At 46.5% G+C, this 20,818-nt stretch overlaps 1 protein-coding gene across 3 annotated transcripts in view; it reads right to left on the reverse strand.

Moving 5' to 3' along the window:
* The window catches only part of TJP2 (tight junction protein 2), a 172,068-nt gene extending 157,180 nt beyond the window's left edge, over positions 1–14,888 (reverse strand). The window contains exon 1 of one of the 3 annotated variants that reach the window (XM_075560565.1): positions 14,745–14,888. The gene's annotated coding sequence lies outside the window, so the exon portion shown is untranslated. Of the gene's footprint in view, positions 1–13,714; positions 13,865–14,744 lie in introns of those variants that run through there. The other 2 variants (XM_075560564.1, XM_075560562.1) reach the window with 2 other exon arrangements.
* Positions 14,889–20,818: the final 5,930 nt, after the last annotated feature.

The following is a 20,818-nucleotide window of genomic DNA, read 5'->3' on the forward strand; positions in this document are numbered from 1 at the left end:
CTTGTACAGCTCTTATCACAATCCATACATCCATCCACTGGGTAAAGCACATTTGTACATTTGTTACCATCGTCATTCTCAAAGCATTTTCTTTCTATTTGAGCCCTTGATATCAGCTCCTCATTCTCCCCCTCCCTCCCTGATCCCCACTCCCTCATGAACCCTTGATAATTTAGAAATTATTATTATTTGTTCATGTCTTACACTGACTAATGTCCCCCTTCACCCACTTTTCTGTTGTCCACCCCCCTGGGAGGGGAGTTATAGGTAGATTATTGTGATCAGCTCCCCTTTTCTACCCCCACCTTCCCATTACCCTCCGGGTATGGCTACTCTCAATATTGTTCCTGAGGGGTTTATCTGTCCTGGATTCCCTGTGTTTCCAGCTCTTATCTGTACTTGTGTACATGCTCCGGTCTAGCCAGATTTTTAAGGCAGAATTGGGATCACGATAGTGGTGGTGGTGGGGAAGCATTAAAGAACTAGAGAAAAGTTGTATGTTTCACCGGTGCTACACAGAATCCTGACTGGCTCATCTCTTCCCTGAGACCCTTCTTTAAGGGGATGTTCAGTTGCCTACAGATGGACTTTGGGTCTCCACTCCACACTCCCCCCTCATGCACAATAATATGATTTTTTTTGTTGTTCTGGGTCTTTGATGCCTGATACCTGATCCTATCGACACCTCGTGATCGTGATCACACAGGCTGGTGTGCTTCTTCCATGTGGGCTTTGTTGCTTCTCAGCTAGATGGTGCCTTGTTTATCTTCAAGCTTTTAAGACCCCAGACGATATATCTTTTGATAGCCCGGCACCATCAACTTTCTTCACTATTTTTGCTTATGCACCCGCTTTGTCTTCAGCCATTGTGACAGGAAGGTGAGCAACATGGAATGCCAGTTGAATAGAACAAAGTGTTCTTGCATTGAGTGAGCACTTGAGTAGAGACCCAATGTCCATCTGCTACCTTAATACTAATCCTATAAATATATGTAAATAGATCTATTTCCCCATCATCATATATAAATGTATTTACATATGTACATGCCTGTATTTAGACCTCTATAAATGCCCTTTGCCTCCGAGTTCTTTCCTCTATTTCCTTTTACTTCTTGTCCTACTATCATGCTCAACCTTCATTTGGGTTTCAGTAATTCCTCTTGGTTACATTGCCCTTGATCAAGCCCTACCAGGCCTCCTACACCCTCCTCACCATTGATTTTGGATCACTTGTTTTTCCCTTGTCCCTGGGTTTGTTAATACCCACTTCCTTCCCAACCCCTCTCCTCCCACTCTCCCATGTCCCCCAGGAGCAGTCAGTCCCATTGTTTTCTCCTCCAGATTGTTTATCCCGCCTATCTATTAACCAACAGTTATGTTGGCTAATGAATTTTTTTTAAGAAATGTATTTTTTAAAAGCCTGTTACTAACACCAGAAAACAAAAGCCATACTCACTGCTATTAAGTCAGTACCAACTCACAGTGACCCAATAGGATAAAATAGAACTTCCCCTATGAATTTCTGGGACTGTAACTCTTTAGGAGAGTAGAAAGCCAAACTGTTTACCTTGTAGTTAGCAACCCAATGGGTAGCCACTGCACCACCATCTGACAGGAGAGTGATTTTTAGCTGCACTGAATCAGTATGTAGAATATGTCCCACCTAAGGCCTACTGCCCCTTGAAACTAAGTATTCCGTTTCCTGAATGTTTCCTTCAGATCTTTGGGACCATCAGACTCAATAGGCCTGAAGGCAAAGATCAGAAGATGAACCAAAACCAAAATAAATTCCAAAGGGCTAAGGGCTCACTCCACATTTTCAGGATTCTTTTAAACTGATGAAACTAGATACTCTTTTCAAATCTGAGTTTTCTTTGTTTCTATCCAGCTTTCCCCTTTAAAGAAAAAAAAAATCAAGGAGAAAGCTTTAAAGAAAGATTGGCCCTAATGAGGTACCTTAGAAATTTGCTCAACTTCAATAGTCATTAGGGAGATTGCAAATTAAACCACGAAGAGGTACCACCTCATGCCTACAAAGATCACAACCCACATTCACCACCATGGAGTCCAGGAAGTGGGGGTGTAGAAATACTCTGATGATCAGCGTTTCTCAACCTGTGGGTCGTGACCCCTTTGGGAGTCGAACGACCCTTTCACAGGGGTCACCCGATTCATAACAGTAACAAAGTGACAGTGATGAAGTAGCAATGAAAATAATGTTATGGTTGGGGGTCAGCACCACATGAGGAACTGTATGAAAGGGTCGCGCGGCATGAGGAAGGTAAATCTTTCCTGGGACAGCAGCCTCATCTTGTTCTGGGGGTCTAAACTGCTAAGCCAACACTTAAGCCACTGTGCCACCAGGGGTTTATTTTAATACCTATCAAAGGGGGAAAAAAACAAACATTGTCGTTGTCATCAAGTTGATTCCAACTCATACTGATCTCATATAGGGTTTCCAAGGTTGTAAACCTTTACAGGAGCAGACAGCCTCCTTTTGCTCCCTCAGAGCTGCTGGGAGGTTTGAACAGTTGACCTTGCAGTTAGCAGTCTAGTGGTTTCCTAACAGCATCACAGGGCTCCTTTGGTAGATACTGAAAACCAAGCTAGGAAGGAACCCCGGCTCGGGGGTGTCACTATGAGTCAGAATTGTATCGATGATAATGACTTTGGTTTGGGTTGGGGAGGGCTAAAATAAAGACCCTAACAAATGTAGGTAAGGGGATGAAGACAGGGAAACGCTCATGTGCTGCTGATCAGAACCCTCAACCTTGTCACTAGTAGCCCGTCATCTAGCCCCAGGGGCCATGGGAATGGAAAGAGGGGCTTTTAACCTTTGTGGAAAACAGGTGGGCAAGGCCTCAAAATAATAGACACAGGGAACCACACAGCCCACAATTCCACTCACACTCTAGCCATGTGCCCAAGAGAGGCTCAAAGGAAACACGCGGAAACTTGTACACACATGTTCACGGCAGCATTATTCAAAATCAGAAACAAGCCAAGTGTCCATTGACCGATGAAATGGCAGACAAAGCTAGGGTGTTTTTCAGCAATAAAATGAATGAAATAGCAATACCTGGTACATGATGAACCTTAAAAACATTATGTAAGTGAAAGAAACAAGTCACAAAGGACCATCTGTCGTCCTCTGATCCCACGGGAATGAAATCGCCAGAAGAGGGCAATCTACAGAAGTCGATTGGCAGGTGCCTAAAGCAACCAGGAGTGGGCAGTAGAGGAGGAGATTAAAAGGTGCAGCCAATTGAGAGAGGTCTTTGTAGGGCAATTAAAATGATCTAGAACTGCTGGTGGTGATGGCTGCCCAACTCTGTGGATGTACCCAAAGCCACTTGTGCGGTTACCATTGCACACATTAACCAGGGAATTGTGATCTGTGAATCGTAACAAAATAAAGATCTTTGTTTATTTGTTCTTTTACTGGCTCGAAGAGAATTGCAAACCAAGGAAGCTCACTGAAAAATATTCCGTATTTCAAGTATGTGTGTGGCCTCTCCTGGCTCCTTGGCAGGTCACTTCCTCCCGGATGGTGCTGCTGTTGCTAGTATTTGCCCTACGCAGAGGTCAGGGGACACGATCACTATCATTTTACAGCTTACAGCACTTTCCCAATGAAATCCTCTGAGTCCTCACTGTGAGCCGAGAGAGAGATCATCCTCCTCCAATGTTATATTCCAGAGTGTGGTGGTCCCAAATGTGCAAGATTGACCAGGACCCAGTGAGCGTGTCAAGTCATCCTGGTGGTGCGGTGGGTGACACACGGGCTGCTACCCTAAAGTCTGCCGTTCCAACCCACCAGCTACTCTTGACTCACAACAACAGCTCCTGGCTGATCAAGCAAACGGTCCAATACTTTGACTGGCGTCTTCTCTGCAGACCAGTAGGGTCCTCCTGCCCCTTCGGGGTCTAGACTACAGATTTCCAGAATCAGGATGAACACTGAAAGGGGACTGATTAGATTTGCCAAACTGGGGGAAGTGGCCATTCAATTGTAAAGAAAAGAGCACTGGAGACGCGGGGGTTAAGCGCCCAGCCGCTATTCAAAAGGTCTGCGGTTCAACCCCACCAGTTACAGCACAGGAGAAAGACAGGGCAGTCTGCTTCCACGTGGGAACCCCATAGGGGTAATTGTACACAGCCTCTAAGGCTGGGACAAGTTGGAATCCACTCAACAACAATGGCCGTGGTTTGGGGTGGTGACTTAGAAGAATCCGTTATCCATTTTGCTCATGTTAAATATAAATTTGGGGGTGGGGGATGGATTGGTACCCTCTTGTTAATGTTCAATATTTTGGACAGTGAGAGGGAGAGAGAGAGAGAGAGAGAGAGAGAGAGAGAGTGTGTGTGTGTGTGTGTGTGTGTGTGTGATTATTGTTTTGTGCTGTCTAGTAGATAGGGACTTATAACCCCCCCATATAGAAGTAGAACTGCCCCTCACCCCCACTCCCAAGTTTTCCAGGCTGTAATCTTTACCTGAAGGAATCTGGTTAAACTATTCAACTAACTTAAAGATCAGTAGTTGTAACCACTAATTCCACAAGTGAAAAAAATGTGGTAATCTACTGATAGAGATTACAGCCTAGGAAACCTTGTGGGGAAGTTTCACTCTGATCTACAGCATCAATCTGGGTCAGAATCAACTCCACAGCACATCATCGTTTGAACAGGAATAGCTTGCCAGGCCTTTCTCCAGCAGAACCACTGGGTGGGTTAGAACTGTCCACCTTCCAGTTAGCATCCAGTGTAACACCACCAGGCTCCTAATGTATGTTGCTATTTAGAGCTCATCTCAAGAATAGATTTGACACATGAAACACTAATGAGGGAGGCCTGATGAGCTGTGGGTTGACATCAAAAGCATCATACAAAGTCAAGAAAGAAAGGTGGGCATCAGAAGGGACTCTGAAACTTGCCCTTAACTAAAACAAATGGCATAAACGATGAAGTAAAAGAGCTGAAAAGAAAATTTCAAAGGGCAGCTTGAGAAGACAAAGCAAAGTATTAGAATGAAATGTGCAGAGATCTGGAATTAGAAACCCAATTGGGAAGAATACACTCACCATAATTCAAGTTAAAAGACATGAAAATATTCAAGTCTCAGGTTGTAATGTTGGCGAATTTGATGGGCAAAACATCGAACAACACATGAATTATCAAAAGAAAATAAAAGCAATACAGAACCAATGTGCCCAAAGAAATTCTCAACTCCACAGAATAAGAGGAACCTTACTGGAAAATCAAGTTCAGAGCAGGGGAGGGAAGCATCTACATTTCAGAGGAGGCACTGAGATTTCTGACGGTGGGCATGGTGGGTAAATAGGGAGGAGCAACCTCCCATCAGGAAGGGATGCTAAGCAGTAATTACAGGGAACCTAAGGGGAGCGTAAACCAGGCTCTTTGTTCCTGGGTAGACACTTTGCATAAGGTTCTACACAACGCTCAGTAAACCATGCCATGAACTAAGCACTAGGAATGACTGTGTCAGTCTGGGTAGACCAGAGAAACAAATCCATGGACACACATATGTGTATAAGAAAGAGATTTATATACAAGAGCAATTGAACATTGAAAAAACATCCCAGCCCAGTCCAGATCAAGTCCAGAAGTCCGATATTAGCCCATATGTCTGATACTAATCTATAAAGTCCTCTTCAGACTCACGAAACACATGCAATGACGCCAAATGTAGAAGATCACAGGCCAGTGGGTAGAAAGTCCTTGGATCCAGTGGCATTGGAAACATCTCAGCACTGACAGGAGTTTCTGCATTAGGGTGGGTCCATGTGTCTTATCAGCTGCTACATCTCCCAGTGTGTGAGCAGAGAGTCTTCCACCTCCAAGGAGGAAATATCAGATCTCCCAGAATTCTCAGGAGAAGGCCATGCCCACACAGAAGCCTCATTGGCTATGATCTGATTGACAGACTAGACTCTACCCTTTCACTCATAATCCTCTCAAACTGACAATTATATAACTACCACAAAGACTTAGATGCTGGCTTATAGGGAACATGGCATCCAGGGCCAAACCAGAAGAACAAGATGTGGAAGCCGACTGAACAAACTACAGCTCTTGGATTTAGGGATGGTCATCCCAATACTGGTGAAATGGCAGTAGACGGACCTTGGGTAGGACCCCTGGCTTAAAGGCCATCCAATGAAAGGGGACCCAGAACCACCATAAGTTTAGTATCTCAATGCTGCCCTTGCATTACCATGACAGGTATTAATCTGATGGACAAGGATCTGCCCTTGTAAGGAATGCTCCAGGAAATTTCCCCCTAACACCAACTCCCATGCTCAACAGACAAGGCTCAATCAATTAAGAAAGCGATCTGTGCAAAGGAATAATTCAGGGATAGCAGCGCTGCAGTTGGACTATGCTTGCATAAGTTCCTTATATCAACATTACCTTACATTCGATGCCACTGGATAGAGTATTGTGATCAATCCAATCGTCTTATACCCCAGTGGAATGATTGACAATGTTTTCCTTTTTTGGTTTGTTTTGTTTTAATGTTCTTGTTTTGCTTTGTTTGTCTGTTTTTATCATCCAATGGTATTATGACCACTAAAGGAAACCAGAGTCCTTCATCACGCATGGAGAAGCAGATGGATTCTGGAATCACACTTAATTCTAACCCCAATCCAAGAACAGTTAGTTCTTAGACCCTGCTCCATAACCCACCTTCATGAAGAGATCACTGAAGAGAAGGGTGCTACAACAAAGTGACGTAGTTTATTGCGCCAACCTGGCCGATAAACACATGTGAGATGAATTGGAGGGTGGAGGGATAAATGGCTCAGTGAGCCTCGCTTTTCTTGTTCTTGGGTCTCTTGCTTTCTGACAGTCAGACCAGGGTGCAGCTGCCTTGGCCAGTTCCCTGCTTCAGCTAGCAAGGCTCACTTCTTGCAAGACATCCCTGAGGAGAAGCCACATGGACCTATCCTGATGCAGCCCTGGGTGCTGGAGCAGCCGTGTGGAGACCCCTGCCAGCGCCGAGATGCTTACATGTTCACCAACTTGGCTTTCCTCCTGCAGTTGGCATCATTGCATGTGTTTTGTGAGATGGAAGAGGACTTTGTGGATTGGTGTCAGACATATGGGTTAATGGGTTAATGTTGGACTTGTGGGCTTGGGCAGCACTGGGTTGGGATGTTTTCTTGATGTGCACTTACCCTTTATATAAAACTCTCTCTTATACATGAGTTTCTGTGAATGTGTTTCTCTAAAGTACCCAGGCTAACACACAAAGTGTGGTAAAGAAAGCAGATGGTGCCTGGCCATCAAGTGATATAGGGTTTAGTCTTCAGGACTTGTATTTTAAAAAGCAGCCATCTAAGTGTGGGAGGAAGCACACCGGACTATGTGATCCAAAGATGATGATAACAAAATCCAAATATGATGAAGGGGAAAGCAGCAGAGCTTAAATTGTCAACACCCAATTTGTAGAAGGCGATGGGACATGGTGGGAGCCCAGAGTCCCTCTGCAGGGTCTCTAGTCAGATCAAGCCTCTGGCAGGTCTCCTCCAGCCGCACCTGAGGGATGCAAACAGCTTCTCTATCAGACAGAGATTATAGTCAACTTGATTACAGTGGATGGATTCAGTACAATATAAATCCTGGTCAGATAACATCTGTCCCTCCCTCTTGACCCAGCCTGAATTTGTTCTAGGTTTATTTAAATATTTCTCGTTTGTTCTTTGACTGAAATTTACTTTCTGGCTTTTAAAAAATAATGCTGGTGATCTTTTCCTTATTACTACTTAGTTTTATCTTCATATAAATGTTTTCTTTCTGTTTTCTTTTTATTTATTTTTTGTTTGTTTATTTGTTTCTGCTAGGTTTCCCAGTTTGGGAAGCACAAAAGGAGTCTGTGCCCAGAGATAATAACTGATACACTGGTTTAACAGAGCGAGGGAGAGAAATTGGGGAGCAAATAATGAATTCAGGGAGGGAGGGAGCGCTGGAATTGATTGTGACGAAGTATTGACAACTCTTTTAAAAAGTGATTTACCGGTAACTATGGAAGTGTATGATATGTGAATTTGACATCAATAAAACTTTCTTTAAAAGAAATTGCTCACCACTCAACCATCTTAGAAGGCAGCATATGATCAAGAAGTGATGGGATTGGAGGAAGGAGTCAAACGCGCACTTGACGACATGAGTGAAAAGCAAGGCTCCAGAAGGGGATAAAATGCCAAATGAGAGGTTTCACCGCCATTGGAAGCACTCACTCACCTGTGCCAGGAAATCTGAACGGCAGCCGCCGGGCCAACTAACGGAGAGAGAGCTGTATCTGTGCCCATTGCGAGGAAAGGTGAGCCAACAGAACACAGAACTTACTGAACAGTACCATTAATGTCACTCGCAAGAAGATTCTGCTGAGGATAACTAGAAAGAATTACAGGAGCACACTGGTGGAAATGCCGATATTCAAGTCGGAGTCAGAAAAAGACATGGAAAAAGGGATATCGTTGCTGATATCAAATGTATCTTGGCGGAAAGTAAATAATACCAGAGGGGGAGGGGGAAGAATGTCAGAAAAAATAGTCTCCTGTGTTTTATTGACTGCCCAATCCCATTACATTGCATGGGTCATAACAAATTGTGGACCACACTGGGAAGAAAAACACTGTTGTTTGTGCCACTGCATCAGCTCCCTGTGTACGAGAAGCAAACACTGGCCGTCCTGCACCCTCCTCACCCCATGGTCATGTTTGAGCCCAATGTTGCGGTCACTGGGTCAACCCGTCTCCTTGCGGGTCGTCCCTCAACTGTAAAAGCACAGAGCACTTCATTGTGCACATATCAAACACATACGTGGACCGACCGAGAGGTAGCTCTTTGAACAGGACAAGGGGGATACTTGGTGGTTTAACATCAGCAGCGGTGTGAGTCGGGCTGTATGGTTTCAGCGTGCTTACTCCATATGTACGCTGAGCAACTCGTCTGAGAAACTGGACCCTGTGCAGAGCGTCAGAGTTAGAGGGAGCCTCGGAAACAAGCCTCGTGGCATGCAGATGAGGCAACACTGTGGAAAGAGAACAGGGCTTGGGTTTGCTGATGTACATCAAAGACTCCAGCTTTCAAGCTACAGAACACAGCAATTCTCACAAACGGGCCAATAAGCAACGACACGGTAAATGGAGAAAAGATGGGGGTGTCAAAGACTTCCATCCACAAGCAATGTCTATGCAAGGAACTGTCAAGACATGACCGGCAAACAAGTCACTGGCTGCACTGGGCAAATCTATGGCAAAAGATCTCTCTGAAGTGTGGACAACGCAAAGATGACACTTTGAGGGCTAAGGTACACGTGACCCAAGCCTTGCAAAAGCTGGACATTGAATAAGGAACCCCACTGATGCACTTGAATGAGGGGGGTGGCAAAGAATACGAAGTATATGGTGGACTGGCGGGGGCACACACAAACCTGTCTAGGCAAATCTACAGCCAGGAGGCTCACTTACTTTGGGCATGTTACCAGGAGGGGACAGTCCCTGCAAAAGGACCTCATGCTGGGGAGAGGGTGAGCCAAAAAGAGGAAGGCCCTCAATGAGAGAGCTTGACCCAGTGGCTGCCACCAGGGGCTCAAGCCTAACATGTGTGAGGATGGTGCAGTACCAGGCTGTACCAGAGCAACAGAAGCACCTCACAGCGCAGTAACTGTAAGTGCCCTGGGAGAGTCTGATGCTAGACACAGGCGTCACTGAGAGACAAACCCTTCATAGGACTCTGTCTAGGGGATTTTGTTTCATGTGGACTACAAAATAGCATCTGTTTGCCAAATGAAACCATGTCTTCCAGAAGAGAACACACTGTAGGAAAGGAACCCCTTTCCCTTTGCCCTGCCTCGGATTTGAAGTCGCTAACAAGTCTATGAATGCAGGAAGTCTCCGGAAAAGGCAAAATTCTTCTGCCAAATTTGGACCTTTTGAATTCTCTTCACTTGCCATTTCAAAGGGCTCTTCAATCCAAGGAAGCCGTGAGTTCCTTCCTACAAGTTGATAAGTGCATCCTGATGAAAGCCACTGTCAAGGGTATTAGACAAGAGACCCTAGAAAGAATCTGAAGAATCTCCCCCTACTCTATTCGGAGAGCCATCAGACTGCCCCCCTATCTGTACAGTCCGCACCTCCTACGTGACCTACACGGAAGTCTTGCTTAGATGATGGATGAAATCCTTTTTGTTTGTTTGCCATTTCCCATGTACATCGAAAAGAATGTCCTCACGTAAGTGGGGTGACGTTAAGCAGATGTAAGTGGATGACTGACTATTACAAAACTTCTCTAAAATTATCCAAACATTTTCACAACTAGAGATTATGTGAGCCATTAGACTCATGTAACACTCAAGCAGAAGCAAAACAGCATTGGCTTATTTTGGAAATGGTTTTTGATGTCCTCTTCCTGAAGTCTAGCTCTGACCTCCTCCAATATTTACCGAGCAACATTTTTTTAAGTTCATCCCAGCTTCTTTAAAAAAACTAGTTTGACTGTAAAACACGTCGTTATGTGAATGGACTGAAAAGACATTATGCTGAATGAAGTTAGTCCATCACGAATGGGCAAATATTGTGAGAGACAACAGTTAGTTTTTGTTTTGTTTTGGATCAAGATAAAGATTTCATTTCCGGGAGAAACAGACTTTGATGGTGACTAGGGATGGGAGCAGAAAGGCAGAAGGGGCAGTGACAGACCAGCTAGAACACAGGCTCATAGCTCTGAGTCTAAATGGACCCTGACAGTGCTGAGTGAGGTTGTCTTGTTTGTGTATTTGTTTTGTGAAAAGGTAAACGGGTGTTAATTTGGGTAAAATAGAAGATAATATTGTACAAGAGGAAAACTGAGGGGAGGGGGATAGGTTGAGTCAATGACTGTGGCAGTCACCTAATCTGGTGTCAATTTAAGGATTAAGAGTGTAGGGGTGGGGTCTAGGCTGTCAATCTGCAGATAGCCAATGAGACCTCTGTGTGGGCATGGCCTTCTCCTGAGAATGCTGGGAAATCTGGTACTTCCTCCTTGGAGGCAGGCAGAAGGCACTTCTCTCTCTCTGCCACTTCTTGGGAGATATTGCAGAAGACAAAAGACCCCTGCCAGCACTGAGATGCTTACACTGCCACTGGACCCAAAGACTTTCTACCCACAAGCTTGTGCTCGCTCTGCATTTGGCTTCATTGCATGTGGTTCATGAATCTGAAGAGGATTTTATAAATTGGTACCGGACATATGGGCTAATATCACACTATGGCCCTGGACTGGACTGGGCTGGGATGGTTTCTCAATGTTCAAATCCTCTTGTATATACATCTCTTTCTTTTTTTTTTTTAACATTTTATTAGGGGCTCATATAACTCTTATCACAATCCATACATATACATACATCAATTGTATAAAGCACATCTGTACATTCTTTGCCCTAATCATTTTCTTTTTTTACATTTTATTAGGGGCTCATACAACTCTTATTACAATCCGTACATATACATACATCAATTGTATAAAGCACATCCGCACATTCCCTGCCCCAATCATTCTCAAAGCATTTGCTCTCTACTTAAGACCTTTGCATCAGGTCCTCTGTTTTGCCCCCTTCCTCCCTGAGTGCTCCCCCCACATCTCTTTCTTATATACATATGTGTCCATGGATTTGTTTCTCTAGCCAACCCAGACTAATCACAATGACAAAAAAAAAATCTATATAAAGAAGTCACTCGAAATGTCAGTTAACAGAAGCACGAAGATGGCTGCTTCCTGGAAGCTCTGGCATTTGTCAGTGGGCTCCTAGGCACGGGAAAGTCGAACACTGAATAAAGAAGATCAGAGAATTGACGCATTTGAACCGTGGAGCTGGCGATGGGCTGCTAACGCTATCCGTGCGGAAAGAAGTCCACCTGAGTGCTCCTTCGAGGCAGGGAGGGTGAGACTTCATCTTACATACTTTGTGCATGTGGTCAGGAGAGACCGGTCCCTGGAGGACGCTTTACTTGGTAAAGCGGAGGGGCAGTGAGAAAGGGAGGCCCTCAAGGAAAAGGCTTGACCCGATCGATGTCTGCTCAGGCTTGCAAACAACTGTGAGGCTGGCCCAGGACTGGGCAGTGTTTCCTTCTGGTGGGCACAGGGTCACTATGGGTCAGAACAGATTCAATGGCTGCTACCTGCAAGGTCAGCAGTTTGAAACCACCAGCTGCTCCTCGGGAGAGAGTCGGGATTTTAACTCCCATACGGAGCTACAGCCTCTTATGGGAGGAAAGATGGAGCACTAGAACTGATGGTGATCACACAACTCGTTTTAAAAGCAATTTAATCACGGGGGTGGGGAGAGCCACTTCTAAATTGATTGTGGTAATGATTGTACAACTCTTCTTAGTATGATTGAACTGCAGTATTGTATGATATTTGGATTAAGTGCCAATAAAACTGAAAAAAAGTTAGTCTCAGAAACTCATCGATGCAAATTTACCTTTTACCCAGTCCTACTGAGTAGGTACGAGTCCGCAGTAAAGGTGAGTTTGACTTGGGGGAGATGCTTAGTTAAAGGAATTCAGTGTGAGGCCTGTTTCACTCTGTTTCCTCTTCCTTTACACATTCATACTGAGCCCAGTCTTTCCCCTAGAGCGGTGGTCCTCAACCTTCCTAATGCTGCAACCCTTTAATATACTTCCTCATGTTGTGGTGACCCCCAACCATACAATTATTTTCCGTTGCTACTTCATAACTGTAATGTTGTTACTGTTATGAATCGTAATGTAAATATCTGATATGCAGGATGTAGTTTCACTGTTACACATTGAACATAATGAAACATAATTAAAGCATAGTGATTAATCACAAAACAATATGTAATTATATATTGCGAAATATTTATGTATTTTCCAATGGTCTTTGGCGACCCCTATGAAAAGGTCGTTCAACCCCCAAAGGGGTTGTGACCCACCGGTTGAGAACCGCTGCCCTAGAAGATAACAAATACAAAATAACAAAAAGTAGTCAGAAACAAAACCCCATGGGCCAGTGAGCAAACTACATTTCCAGAGCTTGCTGAGGTGTTTATCATACCTGGGGGAAGGCAGTTTGAGCTATAGGACTGTCCTGTGTTTGTCCTAATCAGAAATTAAGGTTGCAATATGAAATAATTTCTGGGGAAAACTCATGATTGTTTCCATTTGTCCCCAAACTTCTTGCAGCCCCCTTCCGCCAGGAGAGCTGACAATCCATGTGTCTGCCTTGTTTTGATTTTCTGCCTTCAGTGAGGGGCGCTCAGACCACTTTCCATTGCTCTCTTGAGAACCTTATCTTATAAACACTTAGGAAGTTTTCCTTCCGGGACAAGTGTCCCCTTACACAAGTTCCGGCTGGTGCTGCACCAGTTTGGGGATGGTGGGCATGTGTGGCCACAGGACGGAACAAACAACGCCCAGAGCTTCTCAAACGACGGCATGTGCAAACTGTTCACCTTGGGGGCTTGGTAAGATGCAGCCAGTCTGCGTCCTCCTGCTTCGACACCAAGCCCGCAGGTGGCAGCCCAGCTGCTGGCCTCTTGGAATGCACTAGGGTGCGGCCCAAAGTCGCTAGAAAGTAAGCGACCCACCCTCCCCAACCACCTAGACTCACACAACCACCTAGAATCTCCTCACCAGGAAACGCAGAAGGTTGATTCTATCTTCCAAGTGAATCGGTTACTTACCAAATACCAGGAAGAAACTCGCCCAGGAGGTCCGGCTGCCCCTCTCCCTGAGCCACGCCACTGCGCGCGGGCCACCCTGTCCCCAGCAGTAGCCACCCACCTCTGGAACTGGGATACAGGCCCCGCGATGATAAGGATAGTGGGAGAGACGCCGCTTCACGGAAAACTCTCAGGCAGCCCTCAAAACACTCTGGGAAATACCCTTCTCTAGCGCCAGGAATGCCTGGAATTCAGTGCCCTTCCTCCAGCGGCCCGACCTCCAGCCTAGTTCGGAAGGAGCGTTCCCACAACAGCACCTGGCCCTGCAGTCCGCGAAAACCAACGACGCCCAGAAGGTCGACTGGCACGGCCCTTTCGGGACAAATGGGTCAGCAAGAGCGCACCCACAAGTTCTCCAAAGCCCTGCCGCCCTCGCTGGGGGCCCCAGCCCCGGCAGACCCCTCCAGAGTGCAGCTTTGTGGGGACCTGCAGCCAACAAACCCGCTACCAACAAACTGGCGCCTTGGCCCGCAGGCGCAAAGCCAAGGCACCATCTCCTGCCCCCTCCAAAGACTGCAAACAGTGGCTGGGCCAACCGAAACGCCAAGGCCCCTTTAATCTAGAGAAAAGCACAACAGAACGTCCAACAGTTGCCTTCCTTGGGGGGTCGCGTGGGGAGACGTCCGCCCAGGGAGAGGGTGGCTCCCACGGCTGAGCCAAGTGCGAGTTCAGCCTCACGGAGCTGATTCTCCAAGGCCCGGGATGTGCGCTCGCCACCCCACCCCCACCCCCAAAAGACGGGGAGGTGGACGCCAGTCTGGCATCCCCAGAGTGGGGAGGAAGGCTCGGTAAGGTGCACCCCAACTCCACAGGTAGAGAGGGGTTGGGGACTAACGCCACCGCTCCAGGGCGCAGGGGCGCCGCCGCCCCTAGCAAATCCCACTGGCTCTCGGCGTCGCGGCGCACAAGTGGGGAGCGTTGAGAAGGAATCCCGGCGACGCCCCAGCCAGCGGCTCTCCAGGGGCCGGTAAAGAAGGAGTAGGGTACTCGCCTGCAGAAGGCTGGTGGCCGCAGCCAGCGGAGTCGATCGCAGGACGAGGGCGGCTCTGCGGGGGACAGGGGGCGCGCTCGATCGCAGCGCCAGCGCGGATCGTGTCCCCTGCGCTTCCCGCGCGCGTCGCTGGCGGCGCCTTGCTGGGACCCAAGTCAGGAGGCTGCCCAGGGGAATGGGCGGGCTCCAGTGGCCTCTGCGACCGCTCCTGTGTGTTATTGTGACTCAAGCTATTTCCTGTTTGGAGGTTTGGAAGAAAGAAAAAGGAATGGGGGTGGGGGGTGGGAATACAGGGACGTGCTGGGCGGCGGCAAGTTGGGCAGCGGTGACCCAGAGGGCACTTGGGTGGTCAGCGACTGTCACCTGTTAGCTCATGACCCCGAGGTGGCCAGGCGCTCGGGTTCCAGGAAGGAGACGTGGGTTCACGCAGCGCTACTTTGGGGTGCTGGGCAGGGAGGGGGAGGAAGGCCCCACACATGCGCCACCCAGCGCAGGGGCAGAAGTTGCGACCTGGAGAGCTAGAGCGACCCTGTCACCGGAGCCTCCCACACCTGTCTTTTCCTAAATGCAAAACTGCCCAGCGTCCTTCCTGCCCAAGTGCCAGAGGAATTTCGCCGTGCGCCTTTCTTTATAGGGACCCAGGTCTGATCTCTGGACCATTGGGCGCGCTTCAGAGACCACGGGAAGGATGGTGGAGCGCGGCGGTTACGGACCATTGTGGGTTTGCGTTTGGTAGTGCTGGGCTCTTTGTTTTTGTTTGAAGGGGTAGTAACTGATTAGTGACGTGTGTGTGTGTGTGTGTGTGTGTGTGTGTGTGTGTGTGTGTGTGAGAGAGAGAGAGAGTTAACTTTTATGACTAGCTTCCGTTTCCCTCCCCCACCAACTTCATCCTGAGCTGGGTTCACAGGTCTGTGGCCCCAGTCCGGAAATACCGGTTCCTCTCGCTGGGACAATAGGCGAGGGGCGGGAGAGCTAACCCGGGAGCTTGCTAAGTCACTCCGGGAACCCTTGCAGGGAGGACCAGCCCAGAAGACAACGTCCTAGTGCCCAAACCTGCACCTGGCAGGCAGGTGCTCCTTCCACGAAAACTTGTTTAAAATCCCATGAAGGCCACGCACCAATCCAGACCACTTTGCTTCTGGCCACTATCTGAACGCTCCTGTCCTCCCCCATCTCCCCCCTGCCCTCCCCCCACTCTAGACAATAGAACAGATGACAGTGCTGTTTGTATAATCCAAGTTCCCTTACTTTAGACTTCTACTTTACAAAAGAGACACCACCCCCCACCTCATATATCATTTAAGGAGATCATTCACTAAGCCTTAAAAGAGCCAAAGACAGCACAAAGACCCAGACAACCTCCAGAGGAGGAAGGCCATTAGCTGGAAGTCATAATGGCAACCAAGGATCCACAGGCAGGACACTAGTTAGATAAGGCGTGGAACAAAGGAAACTGTCGCAGACTGGTGGCTGGTGGCAGATCCATTCAGCACACTTACAGGCAGGACTACAGCAGCAGGAGCTGGACCACAATTGGGACATGCATGTTGTCAGATATAAGAGCTTACACATTAGTCCACAGGCCTCCCAACTAAGGCAGTCAGGGCGAGACTCATGGCTATGTGACTCCCAGTACTTTCTGTTAGGACACATCCAAGCAAGCCCCTAAAAAATTGCCCCTTCTTACTTTTTTTTTCTTACTTTTAATTTTTTAATCATTTTTAGGGGCTCATACAACTCTTTTTTTAAAAAACGTTTTATTAGGGGCTCATACAACTCATCACAATCCATGCATCCGTTGCATCAAGCACATTCATACATTTGTTGCCATCAGCATTCTCAAAACATTTTCTTTCTACTTGAGCCCTTGATATCAGCTCCTCGTTTTTCCCCTGCCTCCCCCTAGGCTGCCCCTTCTTCATGGGCTGGCTGGACAGGGGTGGAGGTAATCTACTTTCCAATGCACTCTGCCAGAGGGCAAGATTATCCACATCCTTGCTTAATGATGAGAGGGAATTCACTGGAGGCTTAATCTACCCAGAGACTGCAAATGGATTTGGGCTGCCTCGGGTCATCCATCGCCTTCTGCAAATCAGGGTGCTCAGAATTCAACCATTTAATCTCAGATACATTATCAGCAAGTTATTCCAAGAAGAGGGAATATTGGGCTTAAAGGAGAGAGTAAATTTTGTTTGGACAGTGGAATCTTAAGAATGGACAGTACCTCATCAGAAACATAAAATGTTAGCTAGGTAAATAAATGTCTCCGTTACTATGAAAGGAAGCAAATATGTGCAAGTGTTTGCCTATGTGTATCTACTGAGTTAATAGAAGTATAAATTATTAAAGAACATGATTACCTGTGGGACGTGTACCATTATTGCATAAATGCCTTGCTAACTGAAAGGTTGAAGGTTTGAGTTTCCCCCAGAGGCACTTGGAAGACAGGCCTGGCCATCTACTTCCAAATGATCCGTCGTTGACCATTTTTGAACCACAGTTCTGCTCTGAAACACACAGTGTCATCGAGTAGGAATCCAGTAGACTAGATGACACTGCTTTCTGGTTGTTTGTTTGATGGGAGGGACAGGATAGAAGGAGAGGAACTAGAAGTCAAGCCTCTCAAGCGATACCCAGTGTAGAGGTTTGACTTGCAATGATGAAAAGGGTTTACATCATGGTTTTTAAAATAAATTATTTAAAAAGTAAAATTCAGCAAATGAATATGTGTCTCTTTTACTACCAGCAAGAAAGAAGAGCCAGGAGTGGAACATGACCTTTGAACCCCGATATCCCTGCACATTGGCCCTCCTTGATCCAGGAGGCAGTTGTGACACCAGATGAGAGGCAGAAGCAGAACCAAGATCCAGAGCATGAGACAGAGTAGTGGACTTCCCAGCCCACAGAGCAAATAAAGCTGAGTGCCTTTGGAAGGGAGGCTGGCTTGTGGACTGGGATCCCTCCAGACGCTTAGTTGGGGAGCCAGGTTTGCAGACCCATGTAGAGCTACTCAACTGAGGCAGAGGGCAGAGTGGTATGCCCTCAAGGCACTTATTGGCAGCCCTAAAAGAGCTTTGTAACACTGCAACAACAGGGCTGAGTCCAACAAGCTGTGTGGCGGAGAGGCTTGCTTATGGGCACAGCTGAGAAGAGTCTGCCCTGTCCAAATAATTATATCAGGGCCATTTGTAAAGTGGGAACTTCCTTAATAAGCCCCACACAATGAAACATAACTTTCCTCTAGTTCTTAAATGCTTCCTCCCCCCACTAACATGATCCCAATTCTACCTTACAAACCTGGCTAGACCAGAGGATGTGCATTGGTACAGATAGCAACTGGAAACATAGGTAATCCAGGGCAGACGACCCCTTCAAGACCAGTGGTGAGAGTCGCGATGTGAAGGGAATGTGGGATGGAAAGGGGGAACCGATTACAAGAATCTATGTATGGTCTCCTCCCTGGGAAATGGACAGCAGAGAAGAGGGCGGTGGGGGAGGGGGGGCGGGGGATACGTCGAACAGTGTAACATATGACAGAATAATAATAATTTATGAATGATGAAGGGTTCATGAAGGAGGGGAAAGTGGGGAGGGATGGGGAAATGAGGAGCCGATATTAAGGGCTCAAGTAGAAGGCAAATGTGAGAATTATGATGGCAACAAATGTACATATGTGCTCAACACAATGGATGTATGTATGGATTGTGATAAAAATTGTATGAGCCACCAATAAAATGATTTTAAAAAATAAGCCCCACAATATTGAGTATAATCTGTGAGTTCTGTGTAGACGCTGCAATGATTTCTTGAACCTAGGGAGGGATGATTGGAAAGTCTGACTTCAGCCTCTTCAGTAGTATTGGCCTTGGCAAACTGATGCTGGTGAAGGTAGTTTTCCTTCCCCTTGTGTAGCTGAAGGAGATCACACATGGGCACTCCCAAATCATTTCTTTTTACAGGGCATATTCAACAAAATCTAGAATATAAGAAACTAAAATCCCAATGGCACAGTTTCCTCAAAACACAAGAATTTTTCAAAAATGGAGGAGAGGTATCAGGCATCAAAGACCCAAAACAAAAAATCATGTTTATGTAGATGAGGGGGAGGGTGGAGTGGAGAACCCAAGTCCATCTGTAGAATCACAAGGAAGAGACAAGCCAGTCAGGGTGTTGTATACCACTAACAAAACATACAACTTTCCTCTAGTTCTTTAATGTTACCCACCCCCCACTATCATGACCCCAATACTATTTTACAAATAAATCCGGCTAGACCTGAGGATGTACACTGATACAGATAAGAGCTGGAAGCGCAGGGAATCCAGGACAGATAAACCCAAGTGAATGAAAGGAGGCAGCAATTAGTGTAAGACATGAAAAAATAGTAATTTATAGATTATCAAGGGTTCATGGGGTGGGGGGTGGTTCCATGATACCAAGGACTCAAGTAGAAAGAAAACGTTTTGAAAATGATGGCAACATGTACAAATGTAGTTGACACACCGGATGTATGTACGGATTGTGATAAGAGCTAATCGAGAGCCAAATAAAATAATTTTTAATGAAGGAGAGACCTATAGTTTAAAGGTATCTTAAGAAATATTAAAACCCTTTGAGCCAATATCTCCCACCCCCCACCCTTTTTCTTTTTTTAAATTGCTCTCTGCTTGATATGTTACTCTACTTCCTACACTTTTCAGATTCTTCAATGGTGCACATCCAGGTCATCAGCATGCCACCAGAAAGCATTTCTGGAGAGGCCAGCCCCAATCCCAACTACTATGTGGACACCTGCCCCTCCCCCCAGAAGAACTTATTTCAAAGGACACCATTGAATCTGCAGCTCCGGGAGAGGGACATATCTGATTGGAGCACACGGGAGCAGATGAAGAGGGAGGAGGAGAGAATGGAGCACATCCTGACCCACCAGGCCGTGAGGATGATGTTCCCAATTAGAGCAGCCAGTCCATAGAGAGGACCACATGGCCGGCCCCACTATGAGACACGATGTCCCTCACGGATCCATAGCCCTACAGAGACAATACCAGAGACACAGTGTGGGAGTCGCGCCCAATCTGATCCCGCCACACCAAGGCAAAACTCTAAGGGGGTGCAACAGAACAGCAAGAGAACAGAGCGGCGAGGTCCCAGGGAATGCGGAAGGTGGATTTTGGGGCCAGGGCACGGTGCCCTAACAGACTGGACTGGAAAACACTCCTAAAGGCCAACAACCAGTCCTTGAACTAACTACAAACTTTTCTTTCTTGTTTTGTTTTGGGTTTTTGTGTCATTGTTTTGTTCTTGTTGTTTTGTTGTATTTTGTTGCTTGGGTTTGCTCGGTCTTGTTTTTGTGCATGTTATTATCTCCACAGGTCTGTCTAAATAAGATAGACTGGATGAACAATCTGGAGGAGAAAACAACAGAACTGAAAGTTCCAGGAGGACATGGGAGAGGGAGAGGTAGGGGAAAAGGTAGTTGTGTTAGCAAACCCAGAGACAAGGGAACAACACGTGCTCCAAATCGGTGGTGAGGAGGGTGTAGGAGACCTGGTAGGGTGTGATCAAGGATAATGTAAGTGAGAGGAATTACTGAAACCCAAATGACAACTGAGCATGATAGTGGGACAAAAGGAAAGTCAAAGGAAATAGAGGAAAGAGCTGGGAGGAAAATAGCATTTATAGATATTTAAATAAAGGCATGTACATATTCAAATATATTTATATATGAGGATGGGGAAATAGATCTATGTGCATATATTTATAGGTTTAGTATTAAGGTAGCAGATGGACATTGGGCCTCCACTCAAGTACTCCCTCAATGCAAGAACGCTTCGTCCTATTAAACTGACATTCCCTGATGCTCACCTTCCCAACATGATCGCTGAAGACAAAGTGGGTGTATAAGCAAATGTGGTGAAGAAAGCTGATGGTGCCCAGCTATCAAAAGATATAGCGTCTGGGGTCTTAAAGGCTTGAAGGTAAACAAGCAGCCATCTAGCTCAGAAGCAACAAAGCCCACATGGAAGAAGCACACCATCCTGTATGATCATGAAGTGTCGAAGGAATCAGGTATC

The sequence above is a fragment of the Tenrec ecaudatus genome, chromosome 10 (genome assembly GCF_050624435.1).
Source record: "Tenrec ecaudatus isolate mTenEca1 chromosome 10, mTenEca1.hap1, whole genome shotgun sequence".
Taxonomy (NCBI): Eukaryota; Metazoa; Chordata; class Mammalia; order Afrosoricida; family Tenrecidae; genus Tenrec; species Tenrec ecaudatus.